Raw genomic sequence first — 17703 nt, forward strand, 5'->3', positions numbered from 1 at the left:
AGTTAAAAAATTCAAATTAGTATTCTGTATTCCTAGTTTTAAGATAGCTATAATTTTTACTCTTTATTGAAACTCTTGTCCTCCATCTTGTAAATAGAATTGAATCCCTAGTTTTAAGATTTCTGTGAAATTTCTCATAAATATTTGTTCCCCCTTTTGTGTACTAAACTATATTGTTAGTTTTAATATTTCGTAAAATACTATTACTCCCCCTCTTGTATATCAAAGTGAATCCCTTGTTTTAAATTTTTTCATAAAAAAATCTTTTGGCCCTCTTTTGTATATTGAATCTTATTTCTAGTCTTAAGATAGCTGTAAACTTTCTTTTCCTTTGTAAAAAAATATTTCAACATTGTAACCTCCTAGTTTTAAGATATCCAAAATGTAAAAACAAAAGCATTTGGCACCGCCAAGCTAACGCATTTGTGCCTATCAAATAAACGAAATGAATAAAAAAAAAAGACGGAATATTTACCTTGACAAAAAAGTGGGCAAACAGGTAGTTGGCACTGAGTCTAAAGGGTTTAGGTCGCATTTTTTGAAAAATTTCTACAATAATACTATTTCAAATTTTGGCTTGCTCTTCTTGTCAAAATGACGGCATCAGCTTAGGGTTAAAAAAATAATGAAACGAATTTTGAAAAATATATGACTTTGAATATCCATCCTTTAAATGTTTCCCCGCCGCGAAGGAAGGTCTTCGCGCACAATAAAAAGTTGCGTGCATGAGATCCAACGGATTATCAATATTCATTTAATTTTATTTTTTTCAAATTCTAAACTTATCAAAGATCCACGGCTCTGTTAAGTTTTCGCTATAACCCGTGCCAAATAGGCGAATTCAATGAAAAAAATACGATGTTAATGACAATCTTAATCTAGGTTTTTGTATCTACTATTATTATTATCTACAAAAAAAGGGTTTTGCTATATAATTTTATTTTTGTTTGTCAAGCGTTCTAATGGGTACCATTTGTGTTAGGGCTATTAAAATTAAATTCGTCATTCGAACTCATTATGATTTTCATTCACGACATGTTAGTTTTTTCGTCGGCAGCATTGACTTTGTGTACGGTTGAAATGAGTGTTCCTACCAAATTCACCACTTTTGGGATGATGTCTCGCCAAACGTCAAAACAGATTGAAATACAGCAGTATTCGTGTTATCCACTCATCACCACACGCTTGCTATGCTTGGCACAATCTCCTTATGTTGTCCTTTCTCTTTGTGCTCTCACTCTCCGGCTCCGATCGAGGAAATCAATGCACCGTGGAATCAACCCTCCACCCACACGAATTTTAGGGTGAGCAGGAAAGAATGAAAACCGAGAGAAAGTTTATTATATTTCTGGACGATGTATACCTATAGGACCCTACTTGCTCTGCATTTTGTGTAAACGTAGCGGAAAACACATCCAAAGCGTTGGACCGCATGTTCGTTTTTATTCAAAAATGTAATATTACTTCTACACAGTAGGTGCAACTGCACTTTGCATATGTGGTGTTGTGTAAATACCACGGTTTAATGACAGTATGTTAAATGAAATGACATTCTTGCGAGACTTAATGATGATTCATTTAGTGCATTATTGCCATTGGAGTTTGGCATTCTAGCTTCGTTTTCCTAGTGATTTTGTGAACTCAGCGTACATGACTACATGACTAAACGGTGATATACAATAAAAAACTGAGGACGTCTAGACGGATGAAGATGTCTACGAATAATTTGAGCGTTAATCTCAACTCGTTAACAATTGAGATTTTATGGCATCCTTGAACCAGAATTGCTACTTGATATAGATTACTTTAATTCAACTCGTTCGCCATCCCGCTAATCTACAAATAAAATTCGTTTCTGGACATATTCTGAAATCTGAACAAACGGAAACAAAACAATTCAACACAAGTAAAACTTTTCAAGATTGCATTCTGCTCAAATATTCACCGCAAATCCACATTTCAAGCAACCGCCTCCTTCCAACAGGAAGAGAATAAACATGTGGCCTGTCCTGTCCCGTCGGTCCAGTACCTATATAGTAAGCTAAAAATCAAACGACACCCTCAGCGCACTCTTCATTCATTCATGGACGCAGGAGGCCTGCATATTTCCCTGTGTAGGTAAATAAAAGAGATAGTTTGTGCGCGAGTGTGAGTTTGTACCTACTGTGGTGTTACATTTCCGTGTAGACCGAAGTTGTCCAACGACGACGGCAACTGCCTCGGGAGGAAAATTTCTGCTCATTTTCACACTCGTTCTCGGGCTCGGTCGAATTCGAATCCGCAACCAAAACCACGGCAGCCAGTAGGTGCAGCAGACGGTAGCTTAAAGTGTGTGCCCCCATACCGAAGACGACGGTTCGATTTTTCCGGGTTGCTGCTCCGGTGGAAAAACTGATTTTTTTCTTCTCAGAAATTTGGTTGCGCTGCGTAGATTTGTGTGTGGTTTCGATTTCCAGCACTAGGAAACAGGAACGCGGTGCAAACTGGTCGATAGTGATGTGAACGATTTTCCACTGGTGATCGGTGAAATAGGTTATCAATCGCCATAGAAATGTTGTAAATCCACGACTCGGGTAATCGATAAATGGTAATTGAAACCGTGGGAAAATGAAATTCTATAGTGGAGTGTGCTGAGCTTTCCGGTGAAATGTGCTGGAAAATTGTGGTTTGAGTGTGCCGGATAATAGTGTTTTCTTCCTACAAACTGTGGGACAGGAAAAATTTCCTCCGTCGCGACGTGAAAACATGGCGATTGTGAACAGACATCGGGAAGCAAGGAATTGACTTTAGGAAATCAGTCTCAGTGCAATGGAAGGAATAGCTGCTGCCTCCGTCTGGTAGAGAAAATGTAAGTTATTTTTATCCTATGCCCAGGCGTAGGACTAACATCAAAAGAAGCGGTACGATAACAGTAGCAAATCAGTTAACCAGTTCGTAAAATTGTGCAGTAAATTTTATGGCCCGTTGGCCGTGAGAATTGGTGAATATTTTTTCACGTCAATCGAGGGGGATGTTGCATGGCAGCAATATCGCAACGGGGTGTAGATGAATTTTGGATTTTATAATGTTGCTAGACTACTTGGATTGGAGTACATTTTCTAACACAGAACGACTGGAACACTGCCTGGCCTTGGGCTTATTTTGAGTTACTACTGTGCAGCATTTCATGTCTGTCGTTCCTCTATTTTTCTATATACATAAAGCAAATTTTTTATTCGATTTTTGAGCATTTTTTATTCAATAATACACTCAGGTTTTTTTTTACGCGGGGGATACGAGTCGCGTAAATGAAAACCGCGTAAATGAAAACCGCGTAAATTTCAAAATCCGCGTAAATGAAAACCGCGTAAATTTCAAAATCCGCGTAAATGAAAACCGCGTAAATTTCAAAATCCGCGTAAATGAAAACCGCGTAAATTTCAAAATCCGCGTAAATGAAAACCGCGTAAATTTCAAAATCGGCGTAAATGAAGACCACTTAAATTTAAGAATCCGCGATAAAGGGAACCTCATTGATGGATACCGCGTAAATTTCAAAATCCGCGTAAATGAAAACCGCGTAAATTTCAAAAACCGCGTAAATGAAAACCGCGTAAATTTCAAAAACCGCGTAAATGAAAACCGCGTAAATTTCAAAATCCGCGTAAATGAAAACCGCGTAAATTTCAAAATCCGCGTAAAAAAAACCGCGTAAAAAAATACCGCGCAAAAAAAAACCGCGTAAAAAAAAACTTGAGTGTATAGATAATATATAATATACCGTGGTAAATTTTCACCCGATAACTATTGTCGGCCTGCATATTTAAAGCCTTTTGTTAGGGCAACGTCTGCCATCTTTGTTCAAATAGGAGTATTTCCCATTTTGCATGACATTGGATTGTAGCGAAGAATCCTATCTTTTAGTAACCAAACAAGGTTATTGAAACCGATTCGTACATGTCAGACTAGTGAAACTGATCTATACACTTTCCCTTCGAGTAATTAGTGGTAGGGGAGCCCGGGGCTAGTTGGCGGTTGGGGTAAGTTGGCGGTACTATTTACGGTGCAAAAATAGTCATCAAAAAATTTTATTTCTGGAATTCACTCCAAAGTAAGAAAATCTTTTTCTTGTGTATCTCGTCAATGCAGGAAACATTTACTTCGGCCAATCACCTGAAGAATTTCGAAAATTTGCTATTGAATATGGAGTACGTGTCAAAGTCAATATTCCGGGGTACATATTGAGATTGAAATATAATAGCAAATGTCGGTTAATATACAGTTTTCTTGACAAGACATTCAGCACGTTTCAAAAGAACCCATGAAGTATTTGATTCTTTTGCTTATTTTATGGCGTATCGCCAACTTACCCCGGAGCCGGGGTAAGTTGGCGGGTTTTCTGCGTCGCATATTTTTGTCTCTGAAAATGGAAACAAAGCATCAAACCTTTTTATAAAATTTAGAGATGTTTCCAACAGTCTGCCCTTCCATGCCACGTGTTCTATTTTGCAAAATCTAGCTCCATCGAAGCGGTAAAAAATAAAAACTAAAAACACCGCCAACTTGCCCCGGTCTCCCCTATAATGCATCCTCCATAATAGGTTCAAAAAAGCAAATTACGTTTAGCAGCTTGATGAGGGAGTTTTTCAATATTCAGTAATCTTCAAGATTACTAGGAGGTCGATTTCACTATTATCATGCTCCGGACAAACCCAGACTAGTTGCGGTGAGGAATTGATCCAATGGGTTCATGCCCTACGTCGTAGGAAGTGGTAAAAATAAGACTCTATACTTCATTAACTGCTTCTTTTAGACATTTCAAATTGATGTACCAAATTAATTCTGATCATTCTTATCTATTGCTGACAAACCTTGCTTCTGTTTGTAGTAGTTAAGTTGAAAAATAATGCACGCGCACCTGAAATTGCCAGTATGTCCGTCATACAAAGTAAGTTTTTGGTACAGTTAATGCTTATTTTGGGCCGCTCAAAATTATTTCTTGTTCTCGTAGCGAAAACAATCGATATTGTTTTAGTTGTAGCCCTAGTTTGTTTTCCCACTCTTAATACTGTTTCATTCCGAATTTTTTGGAATTTTTCTTTTGGCTTTTGTAAAAATAATATTTGAAATAAGTGCATCTCTTGTTATTCATCGAAATTTCTAAATCGTCTTACTGGCACTTAAATCGTTTTTACTCTTAATAAAATATATACCGTTTAGGCTCGCAGTGAAATTTTAACCCACTCTTGCTCTCTGCCTCTCACATACGAATGAATATAAAACACTGAAAGCCATTCGATGAAAAAAATAAAACAAATTTTTGTTTTCCTATTTAGTTGATTTCAACACAAAAATGAAAAACGTAACTAATTTTTTTTTTAATTTTGCGGGATTCTCCAATAATAGTTATTGAAAATAATGGTTGATTTTGAGTCAAGACGCACATCATACAAAATGACAGCAAACTAGCCAAGATGCACACCTTACTAAAATACATCAAAGTAGCGACAGCAACTAGGTTCATACACGCTGGGCATAACAGTTACGCAGGTAGGTTGCTGTCTCAGCTAGGAAAGCTTGTTTTAGCCTGGACGCAACTACCTGTACCAATACACAAATAACAGAGATTCAACTGACTTCATTTTCTATTTTAACTAGTTTATCTTTAAAAACATTTAAATAAAGGGATGAATTTGATTGATATTTTTTTTACATGTATACTACTGAAGATTGAAAGTTGCGAAAATTGTCAATTGTGTGTTTCTATTTCGGATTTAGTTGATTATATCGTCAAATTTCAGTCATAAACCAATTTCGAAATATGCAATATAATTATTTTCCATCTTTCGAGATGCCAAACTAGTTGTGGAATAAGTATGATTTTTTTGTAGTTCTGGCTAACTAAATAAAAATGAAATAAAAATTGTGCCTTTCATCCGAAATTGAAATCATCAATCAATTACCAACAATCTTTAAATACCTTTGGCCATTTCGTCTCTTTTATGAGCGCAGTTCGTAAAAAGATAGTATTATGAGAAACATAATTGAATATTATATTCACGTGCGAATTACTGGCATACGGAGTATTCCAATAATTTAATTCCATACCTTCATCCGTCGGTCAGAAAAACAAAACGTTTGAAATATCCTACGTTGTATTTTAAGATGAAGCAGTTTAATTCAACAATGAGATCAGTTGGATTCCAGTCGTTTGTGTCTTGGCTGAAATGGTAACGGCATATGCAGTTGTGTCCGGACTGAAACAAACGTTACAAGCTTAGAAAAGCATTTCAAGCTTTACTTCAAGTTTTGTGCTAGGCAGAAACGTTCGTGTCCAGACTGAGACTGACAGCATGAAACCAACAGCGCTGGATTGTTGTTTTCAGCAAAAACTTAGTTCGCCCAAATATCAACTAGACGAAACCAAAAAAAATCAACTAACTTTTTGGTTGAAATTGTGATAAATCGGTTTTCCGTGAAATAAAACATTTGTTCTTTGAGCTGATATGACTGCCACAGATTGGTAAATTATTTTCGATCCTTTTCGCAAATTATCTATTCTCAATTCTCTTACGTGATTTAACAATTAACATTCCACTCAGAAAGGACCATGCGTATTTTCCACACATTAGATATCCTTATGGGAGATTCTGAGCGCATTATCTTAAAAGTCACTTCAAATTACCTTAGTTTGAGTTCTTTCGCATTGCTTCATTCCAGGTAATGAGAAGGCGAACACTAGAATGGTAATGAGAAAGCAGATATCTAGGCATTAGAAGGTGATATTTATGAAAGATCGCGTAGCTCATTCTGCTATTATCGGCAGAAAGCTGAGATATGAGAATTATGTTATTTCACCGTTTGACAACCGACAAACGCTCACGCGATCGTACACGTCAACGTACAAACGCTCGAGCCCTTCGTAATGATACAAGCGATCGTGAAGTCCCTACACCCGTTCATATTTCAATCGTAGAATGAATATCACATTCAGAATCACGGCCCGCGTACATATTTTTGTCTCTAAAGATAGAGACAATGCATTAAACATTTTAATAAAATTTAGAGATGTTGTCAACAGTCTGTGCTTTCATGCAACGCGTTCTACTTTGCAAGATCTATCTAGATCAAAGCGCTAAAAAATCAAAACTGAAAATACCGTTAACTAGCTCCGGCATCCCCTATGCATACTGATTTGAAATGGCATTTAGAATCATATTCTACAAGAAAATCGTGTTCTTTACTGCAAACAGTATGATATGTTTAATCTTAAAAGATGTTGTTTTTTGTTACTGGCTGCATGATACACCAAAATTGTTTTCATGTTTAAAATGATGAATATTTGAATGTTGATAATATAAATAAAAAGGCCTAAGATCACAGTTATGTCCCGTGCATAATTTTTTCGCGTATAACTACACATTCGCTTTAGTTTACTCTCTACTTTAGTTAGTTTTGCTGTACAAAATACGGTAATCGAGCTTGTTTTGCGAAAGTAATACATGCAAAAACTACTGCGCCTTTTGGAAAAATATGTTCTAATTGTCAGAGATAAATTTGAAAATTCATGGACTGCAAAGTTTTGTTCGAATTGGCGATGGTCGTGATTTATGGCATAGAATTCCAACTTTTCTTTAAGAATAACGATTTAGTGATTTGCCAAGTGTATAAAAACGAGAGAAGGGTGTTTAAAAATCTCAAATCTCAATTGAACCGTGAACATCTGTTTTGAAATGGTACTTAATTTTCCGGAGCATCATGCCAAATATATGTGAGAGTCACATTTTTTCATCAAAAGGCAGAATATCGCGTCGAACGAAACTCGAGCTGGCTGTCCAAGTTATGCCGGTTACTGTGTTTTTGTTTTCGTTTTTAGACTGAAATCCTCGAACGAACCCAGTTGAAGCTGTAGCTACTGCATACCTTGCTGGTTGTACGTAAATACATATGTACAACTTCAGTTCATTCCATCTCTTCTCGATCAGTTGGCTGGTAGTCTAAATTTAGAATTTTTGAGCAAATATTTGCACTGATTTTTTCCCGCCTGCTTGACTCAAAACTGCCTGCGGCGGAGACGTACAAGATGCGAGTAGTGCCTAGGGTTAATGTTCCTGTTTGTACTTGTTCGTAGCTACTAGTGAAACATTGCAAATAAAGTTAACTATAAAAACAGACAAAATGCTAAGTAGTAAAAATAATCATTTTTATCTGCTTTACTAAGGAAAATGTCACGTCTAACGGAAGCAAGCTTTATTGGTTACAGTGAGGTGGATTCTATTGCTGACATTCGGATGGAATCTTCGAACTATAACCAAGTATTTCCGTTATTTTCCGTGTGTACGGTTTAATTGAAAATGTTTATGACCAAATACACAGCAATCTACTCTACACTTTACGTTAATCCTACCTCCAATATATAGCCGGATTATCGGGACATAATAATTCACCAATCCGCCACAGAAGTGACATCGTTGACTGCTGTGTGCTGCCAGGCGAGACGAGATTAAAATGGGATAAATATATGAAACAGAAGCGTCGAACCAATACGGCATAAGGATTAACGAAGACGCACCATACTGTATCAGAGATTTGTGGAGTTTTGTACCGTTTGAGGGTTACAGCTGGAACGATGTTTTATTTATAAATATTCGGGAATTTTGTCGCGCGCTACTGTCGGTGGCCGGGAAATTTGAGCAGGCGTTGGATTTTCGGCAAGTGACCTGGCAAGACGCCCAATTTCGGTGTGTCTTAATTGTGTTGAATATGAGGTTTTTGAATCAAACTGGAGGCTGGGAACGTTTCGGTCGGGTGAGTTCAACCGTTGCGAAAAGTTTTAGTTTTAACTGATTTCTATCCTGAAATGTATATGTATATAAATAACCATACAAGTCGTCAGCATATATTTCGCACCACCTAATAAGTCTATGAATATCTAATCTTTAAGCGGCTGTTGCTTAGATGTAAGATAATATGTCCACTCGTGAAATTGTGAGTAAGCTAATTGGATAACTCCACATTCATTGTTGATGCGAACAAAAGATCTCGAAAAAGACATTAAAATTTTCTATACTAATTAGACAAACGGAAAAATTGGACCTAAAGGGTCCTATAGGTTTCGTAGTTCAAGTCAGTTCAGAGGAATCATTTCCATGGCCAGAATATGCATCGTATTACCATTCCAACACGCTCTCAATACAGTGGAATGAAGCTAAGTCCCGCCAAAATAGTCACAAAAATGGCAATCGACAATTTTGGCAGCATTCCGTTTTGTAAATTTCACCACTGATGGTGCCGGTTGTGACGACAGCTTTACTTCGCTTCCTACAGGTACAGATCGCCTGCCAAATAAGCATTTTTGTTGCGAATTTCAACGCTGTGATCCAATGATAACCGATTATTGAACCTGTTCCGAACACATGCGACAGTTGAATTAGGGATTTTTAGTATTGTTTTTAAAGCATGATGTGTATTTTTCATGTGACAGTCCAGAAAAAAACGAATTTTTGAAAACTCCATGGGCCCAACACCTTAGTCGATTTGTAGTTTCAGCGGGAGTGTCTGCTCCAAATCTGAACCAAATCTGATAAGCTCAACATGTTTGAAGTTTGTATGTGATTTTTTGACAATTTACAATGTCTGAGTGGCCTGGACTGAATCGAATCCGACACTTTATAATTTGCATTTTTGATTTAATATGTAGAGTAGAATGGGGTCAAATAGGTATGGGGGTACAATAGATACAGGTGCAGTTATAGGGCATTATCTTTGCTATATTATTTCAGAGGTCGCTCGCGTTGCGTGAATTAGATTCACGGTTGAGAACATCGTTGCCGTTTGACGACTATCATTTCGGCTGTTATCGTGGATAAGCTGTATTAGTTACGGCGTAGTTTATGTTTTCGCATGTTTTTCTCCGAAAACGCATTGTCTTTCTTCCTCAGTACAGTACATTTATTCAATGTAAAAAACTTATTTTAATCCACCTAGCGGTGCAATTGTGCCTTTCTCAATCATGAATCACGAGAATGTGTGCGTTGTTTATACTCATTAAAAACTTTTAAATGCATATATTACATTTTATTATCATACATACCATGACAACTATATACAGGAAAATAAATCATTATTCGAGTTCTAAAATTTTGAAAAAGAAAAAACAGCCACGGTAATATTGAACTGAAAAAAGGTGCGAAATCGGCAAAGTCCCAAAAAGTCGATTTTTATAAAAAAAAAAATTTCGAGGTAACATAAAATCTCGACGTTTCATGCATTTTAAAGATGTTTGGCAACAAAAATACGAATTCGATTTCTGAAATTTCATGGGGTCCCCCCTTTTAAAAAAATTTTGAGTTCCGGCTTATATGGGAATTTCATGTGTGAACGGACCGTTCAGTCTATATTTCCGGAACCATACAAGCGATCCGTGCGAAATTTTACAGACATTTGTGGGGATAATATAGCTATCATTTGGGACTAAATTTGTGAAAATCAGCCCAACCATTTCCGAGAAACTGATATGAGTTTGCTAGTTATGAAAGATGGCCGCTTTTCCCGGGCACTTCCGGAACCGTCTATGGTGGTCAATGTAGTCAACGAAAGTTTGTTTGGCCGTCGGTGACCTAGAACTGCAAAGTTAAGTTATATGAGAGACATTTTAGCGAAATTTTTACCTTTTTTGCTTCCATCGGAGTATCGGTTTGAATCACAATTTGCTATGTGATCGCACGCCACCACCCGTAACTCCGGAACCGGAAGTCGGTTGGGGATAAAATTTATTAGCCATTTACGGGGACGCAACATCTTTCATTTGAGACTAAGTGTGGTTGATTCGGTCTAGCCATCTCCGAGAAACCGATGTGACTGTTAGTCTGAATTTGGATACTTCCGCCGGGGCTTCCGGAACCGATGATGGTGGCCAATGTGACCAAAGAGACTTTGAATGGCTGTTAATGACCTAGTACTACAAATCGAAGCAGTTGTGGTCACATTTTGGAAAAATTTTCACCATTATACATTCATTGCAGAATTTCTTAAAATCGACATTTTCTGCGTGATCGTACTCATCACCCTGTAATTCCAGAACCGGAAGTCGGATCCATTAGAAAATCAATAGCAGCCTATGGGAACGTTGCACCTTTCATTTGGGACTAAGTTTGTAAAAATCGGTTCATCCATCTCTGAGAAAAGTGAGTGAGATTGTGTTCGCGTACACACACACAGACGCACATACACACACATACATACACACACATACATACACACACAGACATTTGCCGAACTCGACGAACTGAATCGAATGGTATATGTCACTCGGCCCTCCGGGCCTCCGTTAAAAAGTCGGTTTTCAGAGCAATTGCAATACCTTTCTATTGAGAAAGGCAAAAACTGTCAAGTGAGTTTTTTCTTACGTAAAATTTAACGCTGAATACGAGTTGGTTTTTCGATGTTTTTATTTTCGAAAAAATACGAACATCAACATGAAACATACGCTTGGGGGCACGATAGGTCAGCCGTTTGGGGGACTAAAGGTCACTACTGTAATGTAAATTTAAATTATTTTGACAGGAAAATTGTGCGTAATTTCGTGCAAAAAACGCCAAAACGAAGTGAAAAGCACATAACGCAATTGCATCTGTACAAGATGGCGTCAGTGTTCGATCAGCTTGTAAACAATTCAAGCTTCCGTTCGAAACTTGTGCTTGTGTAAAAGGAAAGTGCTTGTCATCAATTAAAGCGTGTTAGATATTTCGTGTGAGTTAACAATATAATAATTTAAGGTGTTGTTGAATAACATAGAATAGATAATAAAAAAAAAAACATGATCGTAAAAGAGAAGAAAATGGAATTGAAAAAATGCTCCAAAGCGCAAAAGTGATCGTCGCACGTGAGCCGGAATGCACAACTTCAATTCCACACTCTGGCGACGACGAGGACACCAAAGAAGTCATTCGCAAGTACAAAACCAGACGCAGCTGCTAGAGAAACATGTTTTTTCAACATTTCTTTCCGCGGTTTCATGATTTTTCACAGCATTTTCCACTTTCTCATTTTCTTACGTCAATGAACTAAATTTATTAATTGTGTTATTAATTTTTAAATATTCTGCAGTTTTCATACTTTTCAAATAAAAGTAGAACCGCTGATTTTCTAGGTGTGTACATTGTTTTATTTAACCTCGAATGTAGTGACCTATCGTACACCTAGATTTTAAAAACATCGAAAAAAGAACCTTCGCCTGATTGGATTAAGCTTGAAAAATATTTAGCCATGCATGAAATCGTTATTGCCAAAACGCCAGATGTATAACTTTTCCGAAGAGTGATTGTTTGTTAAAATCAGTGCAAAAATACCATCGCACGAGCTCGCCTAAAAAAGTTGACCTGCTTGACCCCACTCTACTCTATGGTTATCTCTATCAATCAACCAATCGAACTAGCTTCGAAACTTTATTTCGTCTTTGAAAAGTCAAAGATCTTCGTTTCGTCTTTGTCTCATCAGTAATGGCCACCAATATGGCAAGGTGCATCTCGCAATACCTCACCCACAACAGCTTTTTTATTTAGTTTATTTAAAACGGCTCTCTGCGTTAGCATAAATTAACCGTGAATCGATTTTTATGAATTGAATGTAAAAATACAATTCGAATTAATGCTACATTGTATCTCCACCACACTGCTTGCCACTGTGTATGAAGATCTTCCTTTCAGGTGGTGTATCGTTTGCTGCTATTACTGCAGCATAAATCGATTAGTCTGTCCCTCTCTCGTTCTCGTACACGTCCATATAGTATTATTTGTAGTAGATAACTGCTTCGGTGTTAACTTTTCTGTGGTGAACTGTCTGGTTACAGAAATGACGCGTAGGAATCTGTCTGGGTTATGGGATGAGCGTTGTTTGATTATAGATTATGCCTTTCCTAGGTGCATTCAATTGTCAAAACAGAAGGAATAGGTCTTTAGCCATCCGCATTCTCACAACGCGAACGCCGTTGGACATATCGGGGAAAAAGTTTACCCAAATATCACTCTTCGTGGATTCCACTTCACCGCATTTCGAAATAATTTTTCCATGTATTCCGGTTAAGTACGTGATTTTCTGTCGTATTTTCGAGTTTCAATTTTATAGTCGTTTATAAACGCAGGGTTTATTTATGATATTGTTGTTTTCAACGTCGTGGTGCAAGTTGTTTTTGCACAATGAACTTATTTGCCTTGACTATACCTCTGACCGTTACCAGTACAGTTGCGCACGTGGTGTATTTGTATGTGGCCCACTTTATTTACCGGTTCGCTCATTTCACTCACCATAGGAAGCTACAGGACGGTGCTGTTTCTACAATGTATAAGTAACAACGCGGCGTAAATAGTATGCGTTCGTTTGCTTCGCCGGACGGAGAGAATTTTAGCTACTGGTCTGAAGGAGATGAGACGGTAGACTGGTTTGCACTATAAGTGTGGAAATGACGGGCCCGAGGAAGATCACCCAATGTCCCGGTTCGAGATGTACTAGCAAGCCGCGATATTCTCTACATGTCCCTTATATACACGTTCCTCAAAACCATCAATATCCAAATTTAAATGCCCCTATCTTTTCTCTTATTATTCCCAGAAGTGCCCTCTTCCGCCTACCGTACCCCAACGATGGTTTGATACGACTCCAAGACGAGACAAAACATCTGTCGAATGAACCAACAACACGAGATCTACAGTACAACATCACACACGCAGCGCGGTGTGTTCCCGATCCGTATCTGAGCCGTACTACGAAATCATCTGGAGGAACCCCTGCCGGCTCGAGGAAAACCGCCCGGCGTCCCAATACTTGATACATCCGTTCGAATCTGTAATCCTGGTCGTTGATTCCTGATGCCGGAAACTGAAAGTTTATATCCCCCCTCCCCCTGTTCAGCCTTGTCCACCCTCTCTCCCATGTCTCTGATACACAGATGTATGACTTCACCCCTTCTCCCCTTGAATATCTTCCCAAAACTTATGTGCCCCCCTATCTTCTAGTGTTAGTTGATCAATCCGTTCGAATCTGTAATCCTGGCCGTTAATTCCTGATGCCGGAAACTGAAAGTTTATATCTCACCCCCCCCCCCCCCCCCCTTCAGCCTTGTCCGCTCTCCCTCCCATGTCTCTGATACACAGATGTATGACTTCATCCCCTTCTCCCCTTGAATATATTCCCAAAACTTAAGTGCTTAGTTTTAGTTGATCAATATTTAATCTCGTTAAGAAATGCCCAACAGTACCACTACTTTAAAATAGCCCTAATTAATTCCCCTTAATCTTGAACCACTCTTTCTAGTTAATAAGCTTGTAAAATGTTCCGCTTAGTTAATAATTAATTTCTCCTACAATCTCCCTTCTAAAAATCATAAAGTGAATTACTATACAAAGAACACACAAAATGACCCGTCCCCCAAATCTTACGAATATTATATTATACCCTCTTTTATATGTATAAGTTAGCTGTAAAGTTTTTTTTTTTAGTTTCATTATATAAAACAAAATAATATTGAAATGTGTAACCCCCTAGTTTTAAGAAATTCAAAATGTAAAACAATGAAAAAATGGCACCTTTAAGCTAACGCATACGTGCTTTATCAAATAAACAAATTGAAAAAAAAGTGTGGAAATTTTTGATCTATGGTCTGACTGGCTGCTCTGTCGGTGCCAGTTGCTGATGCGACGAGGTAGTAACGCATTTCGTGCAGAGAAATTTTTCTAGTTATGATGATTATCGAAGGAAATTGATGTGAAACTCTTGGCCGTTAGATTGCTATTGGCTGAGTTTCCGTGTAATGTGAGAGAAATTAGTTGTTGGCCGTGAAATTCTAGAAAACAGATTGCAACCGTTTAGTTTTGATGTTTTATTGACACTCAATGAGCAAGGGATTGGAAGACATGAAGTAGTTTAATGACAAGAGCCAAAGTACGCAAGGAAGTGTCCGAATAGCATAAAGTGCTAAGTCACTTTACGCTTGTCCGGGCATGCCGTGGACTCAAGTGATTCGCATTTGATAAAGATGATAAAACATCCTGACTCCTGCGGTAGAAGACAAAGCGTTAACTCGTTGGGAAACTCTAAGCCTATTTCACGCTTTTTTAAACTATTTTCCTTAACATCTTTGCTCTTCCTTGAGTACTGTGTCTTATTAGAATATAATGTCTTCCAGTCCCTTGCTAATTGAGTATTGTTAAAATATAAAACGATAAAAGTTTGACTTACTTATAGTCACTAATAAAAAGACGAAACCGTTTTGGGACAATTTCATTCAAACGGCATTTTAAAATTATATGAAAACACCTGTTCATGTGCCACACGAATACACATGTGCATGCAAAAACAAATTTCCGTGCGAATGGAGCACGGTAGGTGTTAGCAAAATCAACTTGCTCTTAGTGTCGATATTGAAAGGCTCTTATACATTAACTATTTTTTCTGTAAGTGTGATATGAAGCACCATTGAGCAATGCAAGAATTAAAAATGCAAACATCTGTTTTGATGTCTTTCATTATTTGTTTTTCAAAGGGATATGGTTCTTAAAGCCCTAAACTACGTTAATTTATGTATTTCGTCTAACAGATGTAGACTACAAAAATTGTTTAGATACATCGTCTAACTTGGCCCCAAGGTGGTGCTAGCTACTGAAGAGATGAATTTGAAACACAACAATCTGGGTTAATTTTAAATTAGGTCTTGTGCCCTTAATCCTCAAATTGGTTCGATCAAATTTAACCTTTGGATTTGGAAATGAATATTGCACAGTGCCAAGCGTTTGGTTCCTTAGCAAAAAAAAACAATCGTTCGTTTTCGCTTTCTCGCCAGCAAACCAGTGCTTCTATTTTTGCTTCACGAGACATCACCCGAGACTTGTCAGTTGCTTTAGGCGTCATATTTGACGTGCGACTGTTTGGGTATAGTGTCTCGCTAGCGCTAATTTGCGTACTAGTTTAGATACATCGTCTAGCTTGGTCTCAAGTTGGTGCTAGTTACTGACGAGATGAATTTGAAACACAAAACTCGAACCTAATTGAATTAGTTAGTGGAGGCGTTTCGAGTTCCTTTCATCAGAATCCGACACTAACTTAGTGACAAGACTAAGCTAACGCCGGATTGACGCTAGCCCCGAAAAATGAAAACACAATTTGTGTTTCTGAGCAAACCCCTAGTCCTGCGCGATGTACCGCAAGAAAAGGAATTGTGATTTAAACCGTGAGAAAATAATGAACCGGTTTCGCTTAACAAGCCGATGCAGTATGCACTATGTTATATTTCTCCTTCATGGAGAAAATTTAGGTGAAAAAATTATTATGCTCCTAATTCTTGTTTTAAATACATTTGTGCGTAAAAAACAATTTTCTCTGGTCCAAATCATGAATATGCTGCCACTTCATCATGCTGCAACTGGCAAACTAAGAACATTATTTTGTTCTACTCACAGCTAACAATAGTTATGCATAACTCTCAAGTAACAATTGAAGTTTTATAGCACGCTACAAGTGCAATCTAACTTTTATGAGTGGTTATAAACCTACCATAAAACTTAAATTGTTACTAGGGTGGCTTACATGCATGCAAAGAAAAACCAGGTATTGTTTGCGTAGGTGATACGGGAATCTGATGCAAACAATATCACGCATACGGTCCTATTAATTTTTATTGTAACAAATTGGTTAGACGACAGCATTCAAATATACGAATTTTACCCGTCAGATCCAATATTTATTTTTATTATTCTTTCTAAACCCTCCAATGTTTGGGATCTTTCTTGTAAGACTCCATTTATATGTTTATTGATTTTATTTTAAACCTTGATGGTCATTCACCTTTTTGAAAATAGTATACGTTTCGGAAATTCAATTTGATTTACAATTCTTGAGATAAAAAATAAACCAATATTATTGCTGTCATTTATCCTGGGCGCACTGCTTTTCATTCCTTGTGTTAAATTTCTGGTGAGCAAGGGTCAGCTTTACTTTCTGCTGCTTTCTTAACGTTCCGTATGCCTTCTCCCTCGCTTGTGTTTGCATCCCTGTCGTCGTCGCTAGAACTTTGATTTTCGCAGTTAGATGTTTGGTGCTTTTTGCGTTTTCGAGTGAATCTGATATAGCCGTGTTCTGTTTTGTTTATTACTTTGTTAGGTGTGTTAGCTATTGGTTTGGGGATACCGCGGAATCTTGTTTGTCCGGCATTTATTTTTGGTGGGTTGTCTATGGCGTATCAGCAGATGTCGAAGGTTGTTTGTTAGTGTTGGTTGTAGTAGATGAATTTTCTTTATTTGTTTCGGTGCATGGCTTACCGTAGTATGCCGTCTAGTTACAGAGGTGGCACGTGGGTGTCTGACCAGGGTATTCTTTGAATGTAATAAGCACCTTGAGATGAACTGCCCCGAAGGTCAAGTAAGAAGGTATCGGTTGGTTTAGCTGCATTCGCACTACCCGAATACCGTTGAGAATGCCTGGGAAAAAAAGTTTCTTAAAGTGTCTTTTGTGACCGATGCACACTTTACCAGATTTCGTCAATAACCTTTTAATATAAGCCGTACTATACGTAACAAAAATTGTTCCCTAAAATCGTGAATAAAGTGTCATGAATTCTGGAACAATCACTTTTTATGAAAACAGGACCATGAACAAAAATCATGTGTTTTATAATTTTGTTCAATTTTCCTTCAGCAACACGCACACAACGCTTTTATTAGTGGAAATATTTGT

At 37.7% G+C, this 17703-nt stretch overlaps 1 protein-coding gene across 1 annotated transcript in view; it reads left to right on the forward strand.

The window, feature by feature from the left end:
* Window positions 1–2266: 2266 nt before the first annotated feature.
* LOC131685498 (uncharacterized) overlaps window positions 2267–17703 on the forward strand; it is a 238077-nt gene continuing 222640 nt past the window's right edge. Inside the window, exon 1 of the mRNA XM_058969247.1 lies at window positions 2267–2848. The gene's annotated coding sequence lies outside the window, so the exon portion shown is untranslated. The remainder of the gene's footprint in view (window positions 2849–17703) is intronic.

This window comes from Topomyia yanbarensis, chromosome 2, assembly GCF_030247195.1.
Source record: "Topomyia yanbarensis strain Yona2022 chromosome 2, ASM3024719v1, whole genome shotgun sequence".
Taxonomy (NCBI): domain Eukaryota; kingdom Metazoa; phylum Arthropoda; class Insecta; order Diptera; family Culicidae; genus Topomyia; species Topomyia yanbarensis.